The sequence below is a fragment of the Xyrauchen texanus genome, chromosome 9 (assembly GCF_025860055.1).
Source record: "Xyrauchen texanus isolate HMW12.3.18 chromosome 9, RBS_HiC_50CHRs, whole genome shotgun sequence".
In the NCBI taxonomy this organism is placed as follows: domain Eukaryota; kingdom Metazoa; phylum Chordata; class Actinopteri; order Cypriniformes; family Catostomidae; genus Xyrauchen; species Xyrauchen texanus.
The window spans coordinates 45688980-45706618 of NC_068284.1; the positions used below are offsets into that span (position 1 = coordinate 45688980).

The window sequence follows — 17639 nt, forward strand, 5'->3', positions numbered from 1 at the left end:
ATGGCCAATATCAAAATGGTAACGATTATTTTATGCACTCCATCTTATAATAAACACAACTTTGGGAGAAGATTAGGGCTGGGCGTTATATCGGATATTAATAATATAATAATGTATAAAACAAATCTAATTTTTTATTATGATTATAAGCTTGACTGGACCCCTAACTATAATAATTCAATATTAAAATAATATTAAATTTACTTAAAAAAATTCTGTGATTGAAGTTGTAGTTTTTGTACACCCTGGACAAATGTTTTATTAAAAATAAAAAGTAGGTACAAAACAATTAGCAAGTATTGATGTATATTGTAGTACTGGGCGAAAAGGCGATGTTATCGTATATCGACGATGTCTTATAAATCTTCCAATGTCTCCCATTCGTCAATCACTGACAGACGATGATCAACAATATCGGTAAATGGCAAAACCATGGATCTGGGAAGTCACCAGATATATTAAACATAAGCCCAGGGAGTGAAATTTGCACCTGCCATCTGTCAAATGCAACAAGGCTGAATCCAGCTCTTTATTCACAAGCTCCTCATCCAAATATGGGTATTTCATGCACGGGTAATTTTGCAACAGTGGTGGGTGACCTGTAAGACGTCTCGGGAATAACACATGAGAAGAAATGCTTTTAAACACAAAAAGACACAAGCTTGAAGAAACGCACTTTATTCTATTTTTAAGAAAAGACAAAAGAAAAGCTGTCAGTGCCCGTGTCTGATGCGCTGTTTATTCAGTAGCGAGCAGCGGGAGCGTCTCGTGGAACACGTGCATGTAAAGAGTTATGACTCTTTCTTCTCCGTTTCAGTCATCTGAAAACAGTTTGCAAGACTAGTAGTACTATCTATGAGAATTTTACAAATGACCTAAGACGATCTCAGGGGGTGCTCAAAGTTTAATTTCCACGCATTGTGAACGCAACTCTGCAGGTTCGCTCATATATATCTTTGTATTAAGATAGATTAACAAAGAGGAAAGTGATTAAATCATAAAATAATACAAAACCGCGTTCACCTTGAAACTAAAACAGATTACTATTTTATTTCCTTTAGGCAGCATTAACTTTATTAACGAAACACAATACAAACACAAATAGACTTACACCTAATATAAAAACTGGTATTTTCAATTAGTTTAAGCACAGACTAAGTGAAGTAACACCGTTTTAGCCATTTTGAAGATAGAAATTACAGATCTGGAAAAAATTAAGAGACCACTGCAAACTGATCAGTTTCTCTTGGTTTACTATTTATAGGTATGTGTTTGAGTAAAATGAACATTTTTGTTTTATTCTATGAAGTACTGACAATATTTCTACCAAATTACAAATAAAAATATTGTCATTTTGAGCCTTTATTTGCAGAAAATGACAACTGGTCAAAATAACAAAAAAGATGCCGTGTTTTCAGTCCTCGAATAATGCAAAGAAAACAAGTTCATCTACATGTTTAAACAACACAATACTAATGTTTTAATTTAGGAATAGTTCAGAAATCAATATTTGTTGGAATAAACAGATTTTCAATCACAGATTTCATGCGTCTTGGCATGCTCTCTGCCAGTCTTTCACATTGCTGTTGGGTGATTTTATGCCACAAGCTGCTCGGCTTTGTTTGATGGCTCGTGGGCATCCATCTTCCTCTTGATCACATTCCAGAGGTTTTCAATGGGGGTTCAAATCTGGAGATTGGGCTGGCCATGACAGGGTCTTGATCCAGTGGTCCTCCATCCACACCTTGATTGACCTGCTGTGTGGCATGGAGCATTGTTCTGCTGGAAAAACCAATCCTCAGAGTTGGGGAACATTGTCAGAGAGGAAGGAAGCAAGTTTTCTTCCAGTAACCTTGTACGTGGCTTGATTCATGCGTCCTTTACAAAGACGAATCTGCCCAATTTCAGCATTGCCGAAGCACACCCAGATCATTAGCTATCCTCAACCAAATTTCACAGTGGGTACGAAACACTGTGGCTTGAAGGCCTCTCCAGGTCTCCAAACCATTAGTCGACCAGGTGGAGGATCAGTGATAATCTGTTTAAAAAAATAAGCATGAACTTGTTTTCTTTGCATTATTTGAGGTCTGAAAACACGGCATCTTTTTTGTTATTTTGACCAGTTGTCATTTTCTGCAAATAAATGCTCTAAATGACAATATTTGTATTTCTAATAATATGTTGTGCTGAACATGTTTTTATAATCTAAAGCCACAAGTCAAATTTGAAGATGATCTAACAAAAAATGAGGTTCATGCAAGCTTTTTTCTCTGTAAAATCGCTGGAAGTTTACAGAGTAAAATGAAGGCTCCGCCTTTCAAGACGACACAAAATCTGACGGCACTGCTTGGACATTATGAATAAAACTACACCCCATTTTTAAAAATAGACTTTGGAGACAGGCTTGTTTTGTTTATGAGACTCTAACATATAAGATCATATACAGTTTTACTACATGAATGCTGCTCAGACTGCAGTTTGTTGAAGAACGATGACGAAGGGTAATTCTATCAGGCGAGATCTCATGTAAACAATGTGTAATACATCAATATTTCTCAGATTTATCACTTTTATGGATAAAAGTGCTATTGGATGCTTGTCATGCACAATTGACCCAAGTGTGTTGAACTGGATTCATCTGGTGATCGCATTTTCATAATAAAGGTATGAAGTCCCGTTTTGATATTGCATGTTTTCATTTGTTCTCCTGGCACAAATAACTATATTGCTGTTTCTGGAGCATTGCTATCTTGAAACAGAGATCGGATATCAATGTTGAACCCTTAGAACTTTGAAAAAAGGTTTAATTTGTTAACATTAATTACATTTATAGACGGTAAATTATATATTAAATGTAAGCAGAGTGACGTCCTCACCACATGCGGCCGATTGCGTATCAACAGGTTAATGTTTAATTTGAATTTAAAATATCTTTTGTTTACATTTTTCAATACATTAATTTAATCAATAAAATTAGTTCCAAGTATGTGAACATGTTGAGATTGAGATAGGATACATATTTTACACATGTGGTCCACCATGCAAAAAATGCACCACGCTGGAATAAAAAAAAAACAAATTTAATTTATAAAATCAGGCTTGAGCAACACTAAACTAATGTAGTTTTAAAGCTTAAAAGATGGACTTTACGATACATACAGGCAATATAAACAACTGTATCAAGGTGCTTTTTAATTTGCTGACAAATTTGAAGTGTTTTATTTCATAACCTATGAAATAAAATTATTTTCTGGACACCATATTATCAAACATATGATCGGAAAGTAGAATACACCAAATATTGTTGGAGATTTAAAGATGTAGACAGATATGACTTTTTGTCACATTTTCACTTGCAAATTCATGATCCATAATCAGAATACAAAACAGCAGATACTCCGGATTCAAAACTAGCCCAAATACTAGGGATGAACCGATCATGGTTTTTCATGGCAGATTCCGATAGCCAATTTTTGTTTTTGTTGTTTAAGCAACAGACAAGAAAGAATAAGAGTTAATAAAAATGTTTATTTGCTCTTTTACAGGCCTTAAATGAAAAAAAATATCTGTAGCTATGTGAAATTTGAGGCAACAAGGAAATTTGAGGCTGATCCGATCTCCAATTTGTTTGTAGTTAACATGAACTAATAAACAATGTTAGTTACACCATATACTATACATTTTGTATTTTATTAACTAACATTGATTAATAAATGCTGTAAAAATACAATGTTCATTGTTTTATTTAACGCATTAACTAATGTTAAATAAAAACGTTTTATTAAGTGTTACCAAAATTACATTAATTGTGAATTGCTAACATTTATTTGTATTGAAAACAGTTACTAATAGTTATGTTGTCAATTTCAGAAGGTCATTGTGACATACTGGCAACCAGTAAAAACCTTGAGAGCATCACACACAGCAGAGATACCTTCAAAAATTTCCATTACAAGCTTTAAAACTGCTCCAGTGAGAAATTATTAATATCTATGATTTGTTTACGGTCTTTAGCATCTTGCTGTGACACAAATCAAGAATTAAGCAAATGATAGGTGAAGACACGGTGCCGTTATTGAAAGTTAAACAGTTACATATGTGATAAGTGGTATTGTGACCAACATTAATCTGATTTAAATTGGGATCCTCAGAGAATAGCGCTCTGGTCTCAAAGCAGACCAATGACAGCTGTTGTGGTCTGCGTTGACGCGACATGTTCTTAAATGTTTGGAGAGCTGCACGCCAGGTTACGCCATACTTTCGACTCAGAAGTATAAATATCCCTTGAGCCATTTCAGAGCAAATACATAAGAGATATTAAATGTCATCAGTAGTCTGAAAATGATCAAGATGTCATTTTTGTGGACATATCGCCCAGCCAAGATAACTATTGATTATGCAATAGCATTTATTAGGGCAAAATTCTCCATATGATGTAAAGCAATGATCAGAGTTTTGAAAATAAGATATTTCATTCTACATCTCCATAAGAGGAATGTCAACAGACAACATAACTTCATAACACATCTAAAGGAAAAAGTTATATATTGAATTGCAAACATTTACCATGGTAGCCATAGTATCAAACAAACAAACAAACACTCTATATACATATATACATATATATACACACATATATACACATACATATATACACTCACCTAAAGGATTATTAGGAACACCATACTAATACTGTGTTTGACCCCCTTTCGCATTCAGAACTGCCTTAATTCTACGTGGCATTGATTCAACAAGGTGCTGAAAGCATTCTTTAGAAATGTTGGCCCATATTGATAGGATAGCATCTTGCAGTTGATGGAGATTTGTGGGATGCACATCCAGGGCACGAAGCTCCTGTTCCACCACATCCCAAAGATGCTCTATTGGGTTGAGATCTGGTGACTGTGGGGGCCATTTTAGTACAGTGAACTCATTGTCATGTTCAAGAAACCAATTTGAAATGATTCGAGCTTTGTGACATGGTGCATTATCCTGCTGGAAGTAGCCATCAGAGGATGGGTACATGGTGGCCATAAAGGGATGGACATGGTCAGAAACAATGCTCAGGTAGGCCGTGGCATTTAAACGATGCCCAATTGGCACTAAGGGGCCTAAAGTGTGCCAAGAAAACATCCCCCACACCATTACACCACCACCACCAGCCTGCACAGTGGTAACAAGGCATGATGGATCCATGTTCTCATTCTGTTTACGCCAAATTCTGACTCTACCATCTGAATGTCTCAACAGAAATCGAGACTCATCAGACCAGGCAACATTTTTCCAGTCTTCAACTGTCCAATTTTGGTGAGCTCTTGCAAATTGTAGCCTCTTATTCCTATTTGTAGTGGAGATGAGTGGTACCGGTGGGGTCTTCAGCTGTTGTAGCCCATCCGCCTCAAGGTTGTGCGTGTTGTGGCTTCACAAATGCTTTGCTGCATACCTCGGTTGTAACGAGTGGTTATTTCAGGCAAAGTTGCTCTTCTATCAGCTTGAATCAGTCGGCCCAATCTCCTCTGACCTCTAGCATCAACAAGGCATTTTCAGCCCACAGGACTGCCGCATACTGGATGTTTCTCCCTTTTCACACCATTCTTTGTAAACCCTAGAAATGGTTGTGCGTGAAAATCCCAGTAACTGAGCAGATTGTGAAATACTCAGACCGGCCCGTCTGGCACCAACAACCATGCCACGCTCAAAATTGCTTAAATCACCTTTCTTTCCCATTCTGACATTCAGTTTGGAGTTCAGGAGATTGTCTTGACCAGGACCACACCCCTAAATGCATTGAAGCAACTGCCATGTGATTGGTTGATTAGATAATTGCATTAATGACAAACTGAACAGGTGTTCCTTTAGGTGAGTGTATATATATATATATATATATATACACACACACATACGTGTATATGTGTACATATCGTTCTCGATACTATTCTTAAAACCAAATATCGATCTTTTACTCTATGCGCAACCCTCCACCACAATGAGAGGAAATCATTCACATTTGCAACCAGATTTTTGTGCTATGCAACTAAAAATGTATATATTTGGCAACTGGCTGGATTTCACTCACCATGAATGAATAGAGCAGTATAGTGGTGGAGTATTCAGCAGCGAGATCCTTTTTGTTTGTCAATTGTCAACGAATAATGTCTCTTTTAATATCTTTTCTGTTCTTTACAGTAAATCTAAATATTATACCATAATGTAAAGTTTTTGACATTTTTATGAAAAGGTTCAGGTCAAATAGAGTAATCTTAAGAAAAACTTTTTTTTAAAATTAAGTATTCAAGGTGCATTCACAGTTTATTTTAATAACTTTTACTAAATGGCCACACCACAAGACATTTTAAAAATCCACAAATATTACATTTCTACAAACGTAATTCATGTTTTAAACTAGATTTAAAAAAAAAAAAATCTTATTCTTAGCATCTCTGAGAAACCGTATTTGCCAAAGTCCCATCTGCTAAAAGTTAAAAGACGACCTACAAGTTAATAGACATGGACTAAAGGCCAAAAAACTATTTTTATTCCTCTTTAAGAGGCAAACATTTTCTCTGCTTCTCCAGCAGAAAGTATGGAACAATTTTATTTTTAGAGAGAAATAAGGAATTTACATTCCATCCATCTCTTTCTTTAACAATTAAATAAGAAACACAAAAACCATATCAAACAAAGACAGACCGTAAGCACGAACATTCCCATTAATAAACCAGAGCAAAACAGACACCAGTCTTGACAACACAGGCCTCGGAGATAAAACTGTGTCTTAAGCTCATCTCTTTTACTCCACTCTATTCAGTGTCACGGCTCTTTCAATTTAAATTCTCTTCACCAGAACTGAAATGTGACTTAAAACCTTCAGTCAAAGTTTCAAATCGTTTATTCCTCCCCCCCCCCCCCAAGCTTCAGTTAATACACAGTAATCACATATTGCTTCCAGACTGAGAACATGATCATTGGTAAAGACGATAAGATATCCACATCTGCCTGTTCTGTCCCTTTCATCCACATATTCAATCGGCCATATTGCAAAAGTGTGCAAATGAATGTCGCCCAGCTCCAGAATTTTGCCAAATCCATTTCCCTGCCAAACTTGTTTTTTTTTTTGCCTGTCTATAAATCCTAAAACATAGTTTGCTGATCTATGTAGTCTTAATTAGGGCTGGTATAGCCAAGTACCTAGCGATACAATATGCATTAATCACGAGTCAATATTATTTTACAATATGAAATGAATGCTGAAGAAACATCACCTGCCACTCGAAAAGAAGCTGTAGATTAAAAGCGGAAAGCATCCTTTTAATTTGAAATTATTTTTAATTTGTTACGTCACGCAGCTTGCCTAAAATGTAGACGGTAAATACACTGCAAATGAGCGACGCAACAAAACTAGAACACTCCCATTATAATCAACAAGGCACACTTTAAACAACTGCTTTATTGTGCCACGTAGACAGCTTCATTTTATAACGAGAGTGTTTGCAGAACTATTTGTGCCGGAGTGTCTGTGTACACTTTATTAAAAAATGTAATAGATTTTGTCATGCTACTAAGTGGGCCAATGTGAATGTGATTAACTGATTCAGCTCAACAGTTCTTAGCTTTTTGGGGGATTTGTAGCCTACATAAAGAATATGGTAAGAAGCTGAATAAAAAGTAACTTATGTTAATCAATATTAACAATCGTAATTACTGCAAATAATTGATCATTCTGGAAGAAACAAAAAATGAAAAGCTGTTGGCACGAGTTAACTACAGCTCCTGCAAAACAATCATATGACCACCAAATGTCTCGACACAAATGTCAACTAGTGTTTTCAACCACACTCGTAATAAAAGCCCAGATGACAATGCAAGCCGTCTCACATTCCAGCTGAGCACATGTTGTGCATATTGAATGCTCCACCCTCTGTGTGCATGCACACACGCTATACATAAGCAACACGCTGCTGTCAAAATAGGTTTATTGTTCTCGTATTTTGCTGGTTGGTTTCACTTCACATGAAGGTGGCACGACTCTTCAATCACAACATAGTGCAAACATACACACACCCACACACACACACCCACACACACACTTAATGGCAAAGACAAAACATTTTCTTAGTATACAGTACATCTTCATGCCCGTACCATCGTAAATCTTGCCATTAAATACTGGCAAGAAAAAGTATGTGAACCCTTTGAATTAGCTGGTTTTCTGCATTAATTAGTCATAAAATGCAATCTCATCTTCATTAAAGTCACAAGTATACACAAACACAATGTGCTTAAGCTAACACACAAACAATTATAATATTTCATGTCTTTACTGAACATCCCATTAAACATTAACAGTGCTGTGAAAAAAAGGAATTGAACTCCTAGGCTAAGGATGACAAAAAAAAAAGCTAAATTGAGCCAGGAGTTGGCAAACCTGGCCTCCAATTAATAAAATGAGATTGGAGGTGTGGGTTGGAGCTACTCTGACTTATAAAAAGCACTCAAACATTGAGTTTGCTATTCACAACAAGCATCTGCTGACATGGACCACGCCTCTCAATAAAGAGATCTCAGAAGACCTTCGATCAAGAATTGTTGCTTGGCATAAAGCTGGAAATGGTTACAAAAGTTATCTCGAAGAGTTTAGATATTCATCTGTCCACAGTTAGACAAACCGTCTATAAATGGAGACGATTCAGTACTGTAGTTACTCTACCTAGCAGTGGCAGCCCAGCCAAGATGACTCAAAGGCACACCGCAAAATGCTCAACGAGGTCAAAAATAACCTAAGAGTGACAGATAAAGACTTGAAGGCATCATTGGAACTGGTAAACATCTCTATTCATGAGTCTACTATATAGAACACATTAAACAGGGATGTGTCCATGGCAGGACACCACGAAGGAAGCCGCTGTTTTTCAACAAAAACATTGCTGTGTGCCTAAAGTTTGGCTAAGACAACCTTAACACACCACAACACTACTGGGAACATTTTTATGGACTGATGAAACTAAGGTTGAATTGTTTAAACTAAGGTTGAATTGTTTGGGAAGAACACACAGCATTATGGAGTAAAAAGGGCACTGCATACAAACATGAAAACATCATGCCAACAGTGAAGTACGGTGGAGTGAACATCATGATTTTGGGCAGCTTTGCTGCTTCGGGTTCTGGACTGCATTGCCATCAGAGGGAAAAATGTATCAAGATATCCTACAGGATAATGTCAGGGTGTCTGTGCGCAAGTTGAAGCTCAGTTGAAGTTGGGTGATGCAGCAGGACAATGACCCTAAACATCAAAGTAAATCCACTACAGAATGGATTCAAAAAAGAAAATCCACTTTCTGGAGTGTCCCAGTCAGAGCCCAGACCTTAACCCAATAGAGATGCTGTGGAATGACCTCAAGAGAGCCGTTCACACCAGACATCCTGAGAATATGGCTGAGCTGAAGCAGTTCCGTAAGGAAGAATGCTCCAAAATTCCTTCTGAACGTTGTGCAGGTCTAATCCGCAGCTACCAGAAAAACTTGATTGAGGTTATTGCTGCCTGTAAAGCAGTCAATGGAAAGGAGGAGGCGAAAACCGGCTTGACCATACAAATAATATTTTAATATAAAACTTAAACAGAAGACGACGGACATGATCCGTAAATGATCTCTCTCTCCCGCACAATCCTCCGCAGTCGGCCTTTATCCCTCTCGATGGCTTGATTAGCCTGATAAGGGACCGGGTGTGTATAATCACGACCCGGCCCTGCCCTCCACCCTGCCACATTCCTTCCTCGTTCTCTCAGGCAAGGAAGCACCTGGCATGACGTACATCCCCCACCCACCCCTTCCATGGGGAGGGGCGTGCCTTTTTACCCCGTCTGCCGGCAGGTCATCCCAGTCTACCTGGACGAGGGAGGGGACAAGGGGAGGAAAACAGAAATAATTAAATAGGGGGGTACTTCCTGTAACAGTGTAGTACCACCCCAAAAAACACTGTAAAATTTAAACTATTATTTAAACTATTAAAAAAATAATTAAAAAAAAAACCTCAACAGTTCTCCGATACGCCGTAGCTTGTTCCTCGGCCACTCCTACACTCTCTAACGGACGACAGCCGCGCCTCTCCGGGCGGATTGGAGAGCAGACCTCTAGCCCCTGGCTGACAAATGCCACATTCTTGGGGAACAGAAGGGGTCTCCCACGCACCTGGCAGCGGTTCTCCCGCTCCAGGCGGTCGGCAGAGAGACCCTCCCCGCTCGTGGTCGGCGGTCTCAGACCCCGCCGCGTTTCAGCGGCTGGTAGGTGACTCCTCCGCCCCTGGCAGCGGACCTGACCGCTCCAAGCGGTCGGTTAGGAGCCCCTTCTCCCCTCGCGGTCGGCAGCCGTCGTCTGCTTCCAGGTGGCCGGGCTCCTCGTCCCCTGGCAGATGGCCGCGGCTGCTCCGTTGGGGTGGACGGTTAGTGGCGAGAACTCTACTGCGGCGTATCCCTCCTTCCCGGATTTCGGCACCAGTGTAAAGCAGTCAATGGAAAGGAGGAGGCGAGAACCAGCTTGTCAGTATAAATCATATTTTAATGATAAACTTAAAAGACAACACACACACACACAACGGACATGTCCGTAAACTAACTATCTCTCCCACACAATCCTCCGCAGTCTGCCTGCCAAAGGAGGATTGGCTAGTTATTAAATTCAAGGATTCACTTATATTTTTCCACAGCACTGTGAATGTTTAGTGGGATGGGTTCAATAAAATACATGACAGATTATAATGGTTTGTGTGTTGTTAGCTTAAGCACATTGTGTTTATCTATATTGTGACTTTGATGAAGATGAGATCACATTTTACATTTGATATGCAATTAATGCAGAAAAACAGACAATTCCAAAGGGTTCACATACATTTTCTTTCCACTGTAAATAATCAAGTTAATAAATACAAGTGCCCAAGTTGAAAAAGCCACTGAATAACAGGAATCGCGCAAACATGCTAGAAAAGGCAGGACCAGACAGCTTACCACAATTTGCTAAATTACATTTAAAATGGTGCCAAAATCTGTCAGGCTAGGGCATCGTTTAAAAAAGGCAGCATGATTCGTGAGTTTGCCTAAGTGGCCAAACTAGTTTGTCCAGCAACTTTTCCAATGAGCACAGGTGTTATATTTACTACAGAGACCAGCACACTCACTAGTTATATTAGTCTACATGCTCAAACACAGCAAGAACATTTCATAAATTCCCTTAAAGTCAATGGGCCACATTCATGAAACTTTTCTGCCAGATTCAAAAACACTTCGTACTCCCAAGATTTGTTAGTAAAATAGGCTTAGCGAATTCTACACTATTAGTGAAACAAATCGGCCAAATGTGTAAATTTATCTGCCGATGCCAATAATGAAAAGAAAATCGACTGAGTTATCGGCCTCGATGATGGTAAATGGTCTGCACTTATATAGCGCTTTTTAACCTTAATGGTATTCAAAGCGCTTTACACTGTGACTCATTCAGCCGTTCACACACGCACTCACCAGTGATGGCAGAGCTGCTATGCAAGGCGCTAGCCTGCCATTGGGAGCAACTTGGGGTTAAGCGTCTTGCCCAAGGACACTTCGGCATGTGGAGTCGTGTGGGCCGGGAATCGAACCGCCAACCCTGAGATCATTGGCCGACCCGCACTACCACCTGTGCCACAGCCGGCACTAATGATATATTGGTCGACCGCTATATTGTCTACCACCATTAACATTCTCTGGTTTCAGCTAACAGTGCATCGCCAGCATCATTTGTGAAACTTCATTGGTAATTCATGATGGTAACAGTGATAAACTTGGAACTGGAGGAATCTTCAGAGAAATGAACAGAATGCCTGAAGAAGATCTTTGACCGAAAAGCTGTAGGATATAGCAGATTTGCAACCTATAAGACAATGTGTCACACACACGCACACACGCACGCTCATCTTTCGACGTACACTCTTTGAGGACTATTTCAAGATCTACCTTTGTGTGTGGGCACGTTTGAATCAGGATAGTCTGCTGTAAGTTACAATATCTCATTGTCTATGTTTTATGTATGTTTCAGAAAGTAATAAGGAAAAGCGTGACAAAAAGACATTTCAGTTTAATATCTTAGCGTCTGTGAGAACTTCATACAATAAAACTCACTGCAGTTTGGCCACTGAGTGAACAAATGTTTTCAAATTGATATATAACACATTGCTATTTCATCCTTTTTATGGTTTTACCAACTCTGAATATTATTGTTGTGATAGCAAATTTGCAAATGATGAGACCAAAACAGTTCCTACTAGACAGCAAATTAAAAAGCATTATTTAAGAATAGTTGAATCAGCTATATGCATTGTAAAGCCTTAGAATTAAACCTATTTGGTTCAGATCAAGCAAGTGATTATTAATTTATTATATATTATTTGTTTTTCAGAGGGAGTTTCTTACTGCAGGCAAATCAAAATAAAGTAATAAATCATAATTAGAACACGTATAACATCTTGCATCATGTCCTCCATGAGCTTTTCAATGAAATGTGGCTGTGGTTTCAAAAACAAATAAGGCTGGCCACACGTGCATGCGTCAGGAGAAAGTCACTCGACTTTCTAACAGGAAGTGCATTCTGACCAGTAAACACGGTGGCCGCTGACTGACCTGAATCACCCTGCAATCCAAACGGCCACAGCAGCACAACGTGGCTGTTTTAGGAAAAACAAACCCACAGGAGTCAAAGGATTGAGTCCGTTTCAAAACAGTGAGCTGCCTACGTAGGAAGCAATTTAGGTCTCATTGGCACACTCCCAACAGAATAAGGGCAGCCATCTAAAGGCTGGGGTACAAATTGTTTTTCTGTGGGCCGTACCGTCTCACGCACGTACAAGCGCTCAGCCTTTCAAAGTATACTCTTTTGACCACAAGCCCATATGGATTCGCTAGACGCCTGCACACTTCAACTGCTTTGAAATACAATTTATTTTTTTATTTTTTAGCACAGTCAATGACAGGTGCTGAGCCGACAAAACTGATATGTCAAGCACAAAATAAGCATTTTACTATAAATCCTATGAATCAAAATGAAATAACTCGCATTTATGTGTCAAGGGAAATAATTGACAATTCTGACTTTTGCCATAATCATGCAGCCCTACATTAAACTCTATTAAAATCTCTTGAGGAATACTATTTTAAGTGCTGTCAGCGATTAATCCAAACAAATATCATAGTGAATAGCGATTAATCACAGACTTTGAAAATGCTGAAATTTTACTCCAAATATACTTCTTTAAAATGCATTTATTTCCTTCTTAGGAAAGAAAAAAGCAATATGTAGCAATATAATGCTTTAATACCATTTTCCAAACAAAGCCTTCCATAGTATAAAAGATAGAAATGCATTAAAATAGCACCAGTTCAAGTCACATTAAGTGTTTCCCAAAGAATAATTGGAAATTTGACTAATTGAAAGAACTAGTTCCCACATAGGTTGCATTTCCATTGCAATGGGCTTTAAATCTCTTAAAGTCTCATCCTCCTCAATATTAATCTGCCGGTTGACTGTGGCTATCAGCTTTCTTAGAGCAATCGTGAAGCCGCGTTCATGATTCGCGTCAGGGCGTCAACGCCAGCGTCAAGCGCCGCTTTGAACTCCACAAAAAGCGCTTGCAGACAAAAAAAAAGTCTCGTTCTGCATTTTGGTGATAGTTAAGACTTGCCGTGCTTCTGTGGTAATTAAAATGCATCTTAGGCTGAAAAATACTTTATTTCGGTCACAAGTCCCATCTGGACTGGTTTTGAACATCAAATAACATGTGTTGTCAAGTGTCCGTCAGTGTAATGACTCCGAGTGGACCTATCGCAAAAGCTGCCTTTCAAACAAGTGTTCATGCTTTATTAATTGTAAATGCATTAATCGCAATTAAGTAAAATTAACATGTAAAACAGTTGAACCCATTAAGCTCTGAAGGTGATTTGAAAGATTTTCTGTTTCAGTGGCATGCCCAAAATAAAAGGCTTATAACATGACAAAAAACCAAGGAGGGTTTGGCATCATTGTAAGTGTTTGCTATAATTGTAAAGAAAACTTTTCATATGTTTTAATGATATATTTTATGATTAGATCGTAGATCAATTGAGACTCTCAGCCTAAGAAACTGCTGAAAAATCACAAATAAATTGAGCCGACAAGGCGGTTCAGAAATCTGCTTTTGTTTTGTTCCAATCATGTCAACGGTCTCTGAGGAAAATTGTGTTGATATGACAAAGCCATCATAATTTATAGCATTACAAATATAATTTATCATAGTGTCCAAAAACATCTCCATGTGTTCAAAAGCCTCTCAAAAAAAATTTTTACATAATAATTGTGCATAAGAACTAATTACACATGCAAACACAACAATTAATAAAGGTTTGCATAGCATGCAGACATTATTTTAGTCATGAGATTTCCCAGAATGGGTGCCTTTTGTCTCTATCTGTCTGCATCATTAAGCACGTTTACATGCACACCAATAGGGAGATTCCACCCAAAAATCAGCTTATTTAAAAAATCTGACAAACAAGAAAACTATTAAATAATTGTGATACTCTCTGATTTTGACATTAAAACGAAGAGACACATGAACTCAACACATGCGCACATTGGATAAGCTGTGCAAAATCGATAATGGGCAAAAATCTACCCAGGTTGACTGGTTTATTCTTACGTTTATGACCTTACACCAATAAAGGAACGCCGTTTATTGCGTTTACATGACCACATGCATCGTCTGCTTATTAAGCATAATTGATGAAAGTAAATGAGCTCATTGAGTCTGTGTCATGTACTTGGTGCCATCTCATGGTTGCAATATGTAACATTGTGCTTTGTAAGGATTATCGAATGATCTATGGATTACCTTGTATGTTGGCTTGTTTGAAAGATCATATAGTCACCTCCTCTAAGTAATGTGGCATATAAGCAACACCAACATAATTGTCAAAAACATATACTTGGATATTACTTGCTAAATCATACAAGGCTGGTTGTATTCAACTCTTTGGGAGCTTTCCAACAAAATATGACACATGGCTATTTGCAGGGTCCGAAATTAACATTTTAGCCCACCAGGCAGATTTCTTACTGAACTTTTTTTTTTTGCATTTTACAAGTGGATTTTATAGACAAATGAGTCATTTTCAAATGTCCAAAGCATAAAAACAGTGTTGATTTATAAATGTTTGTTTACCCAGCCACAGAATTGCCACAAAATGCGTGCAATCGTTATTTCAAGTCTGGATTAAAAGCACTGAATCTATATTCACTCACCACGCGCCAGCGAGGACACAGCGTTTGAGGCTATTGATGAGCAGCGGGACTACGTGCTAATAAGAGCCGTTCTATGTATACACCTGTGTTACTGACTGTTCTGTAGGCCTACAGATCCCCATTGAGGACAAAACTAGAATGTGTAAAACTATTTTACAAGCAGACATAAACTGATAGACATAAAGCAAAAACCACCTGCCGAGTGGCCTGTGATGCTGTGAAATTCACAGATCAAACAGAAAATGTACCCACATTTGGTGTTAACTTCGGACCCGGGCTATTAGATGAATTTTATGTTTTTACTGATTGCAATAATATGTACAGTGCAATGTTTTTTTTTTATAAATAATCAAAACAGAATACTTCTGATGTGTCTGCAAATTTCAAAGCACTTGTTCAGTTTTGGTTATTATGCATGCATGCATGCATGGGAATGTAGAGCTTCTAAGCTTTCAAACGATACCCATTTTGTGTTGGTAACAACTGTAGTTATTAATATTTTGATCATTATGCCAGCGGGCCCATCCTAGCTTAAAGGGTTCAATTAATCTAATGCTTTAACACATTAATTTTGTCAGCTCTACTATTTTTGTGACACACAGAGTTGTTGCCTATAGAGCATTCCAAAATCTGTCACTTATGAGGTTACATTTCAGTTAGGATGCTGCCTTAGAAGGTACTGACTATGTAGGCAGTAGAGTAGACAGCAAGTCAGCTCACCAGCTGACTTTCCATTGTAGTGGAAAAAGCCAGGAGTGCAGTCACGCATCAGCTGTTTCCTGCACGCCCAGAGAATCACACATTACTCTGTCGTCCCACTGCAGGTTTTTAAAAGCCTGACCTTTGAGGACTATAGCATAAAACCTGACATATTTTCACAGGGGTTTCCCCATGCATCAGCTTCTGCAAAAGACTGCGAGCTATTCAAGAGAAACACAAGAGAGGGGAAAATATTTTAAAAGTAACATATTCAGTGTTTGGCCACAGAACTGACACACATTTCCACTAACTGGAGAGCCAAACGATGACATAATGGATTTCATTACTAGATAACCTGCCCACTAACAAAATGCATCACAGTCTTTGGTTACGAGTCTTACTAGGGTTTGAGGACATGCTTTAACATCAAAAGTAATTTAATCCAGCTTCTTTATGACATCACAAGCTATCATCGGGAATACAATTTGGCCATTTACATATTATTGACATCGCCCAATAACCGTGTCCACTTGAACAATTAACAGAAACGTAAAGAATAAAATATGCAAAATTAGCAGAAAGTACTAACCTCAATCGATAGCATTTGTGGCATAATGTTGATTACCACAAAAATTTATTTAGAGTCGTCCCTCCTTACCTATAAAGGGTTACAGTGAGGCACTTACAATGGAAGTGAATGGGGCAAATACGTAAACATCAAAATACTGTTTCAAAGGTATAATAGCCACACGACAAACAATAGGCTTGTTGGCATGATTTTGTTATAAAATCACTTTTCTGTGAAAAGTTATAGCCAACTTCGTAGCCATGATGACCTAAAACAATCATAAAGACAATCATAAACTTTACAGCTCATATAATATAAATTTTTTAACAGAAGAATTAATGTAAATGCATCTAGGCATTTCAAATCTACAGAAATCTACAGAGCCTTCTGCAAATAACATAACCAGTACAAAATGTGTTGGATTATATTTTAGCAAGGCAGAAAATTATGGAGTCTGTGTTTATTTTAATAAATGGATCCAGGGGTCAGTGATACCGAGAGCTTTTCAAACGCTCTTAAAAGGAGGGCCTATTTCAAATCCTGCCACTTTATATCAGACAAACTCTTCCTTTGGAAAAACAAGACCCAATTCAGGAAATGTTCACATGAAAAGATCATCACTTTCAAATAAATGTGCCAAATTCTCTTAACATCAAACATAGACAAGAGATATAACTGCAGTTATTATGCACTTTAAAAGTCAATCACATACCATGTCTTTCCATTGCATTAGTGCAAACTGATCTCACCGTGACTACCAAGTTTTGCTAATGAAATCGGGCCGTGCTTTACGAAATTTGAATCACTGCTCCAAGTTGCCGAAATGGAAAGTGTTACGTATGGCTACGTGTGAGCTCCAGTTTCCGGTGAAATGTCAACGCTAAAAGCAAGTTGTAAAATAAGTTGTATTTATAGTTGCAAATTATATAATACACTCAACAGGAATGCTTATTCTATTAACCATACACCCCAACCTAAAACCTAACCAGCAGTAGAGTCAATATTTAATCTTAGAGGGAAAAGGCAACCTCCGATACGTGCTAATCATTGTTTATATGAACGTAATTGTGAATTTG

At 38.1% G+C, this 17639-nt stretch overlaps 1 protein-coding gene across 4 annotated transcripts in view; it reads right to left on the minus strand.

Annotated features, from left to right (window-relative positions):
• ankrd12 (ankyrin repeat domain 12) overlaps positions 1 to 17639 on the minus strand; it is a 79056-nt gene that overhangs the window by 51109 nt on the left and 10308 nt on the right. The window lies entirely within an intron of this gene.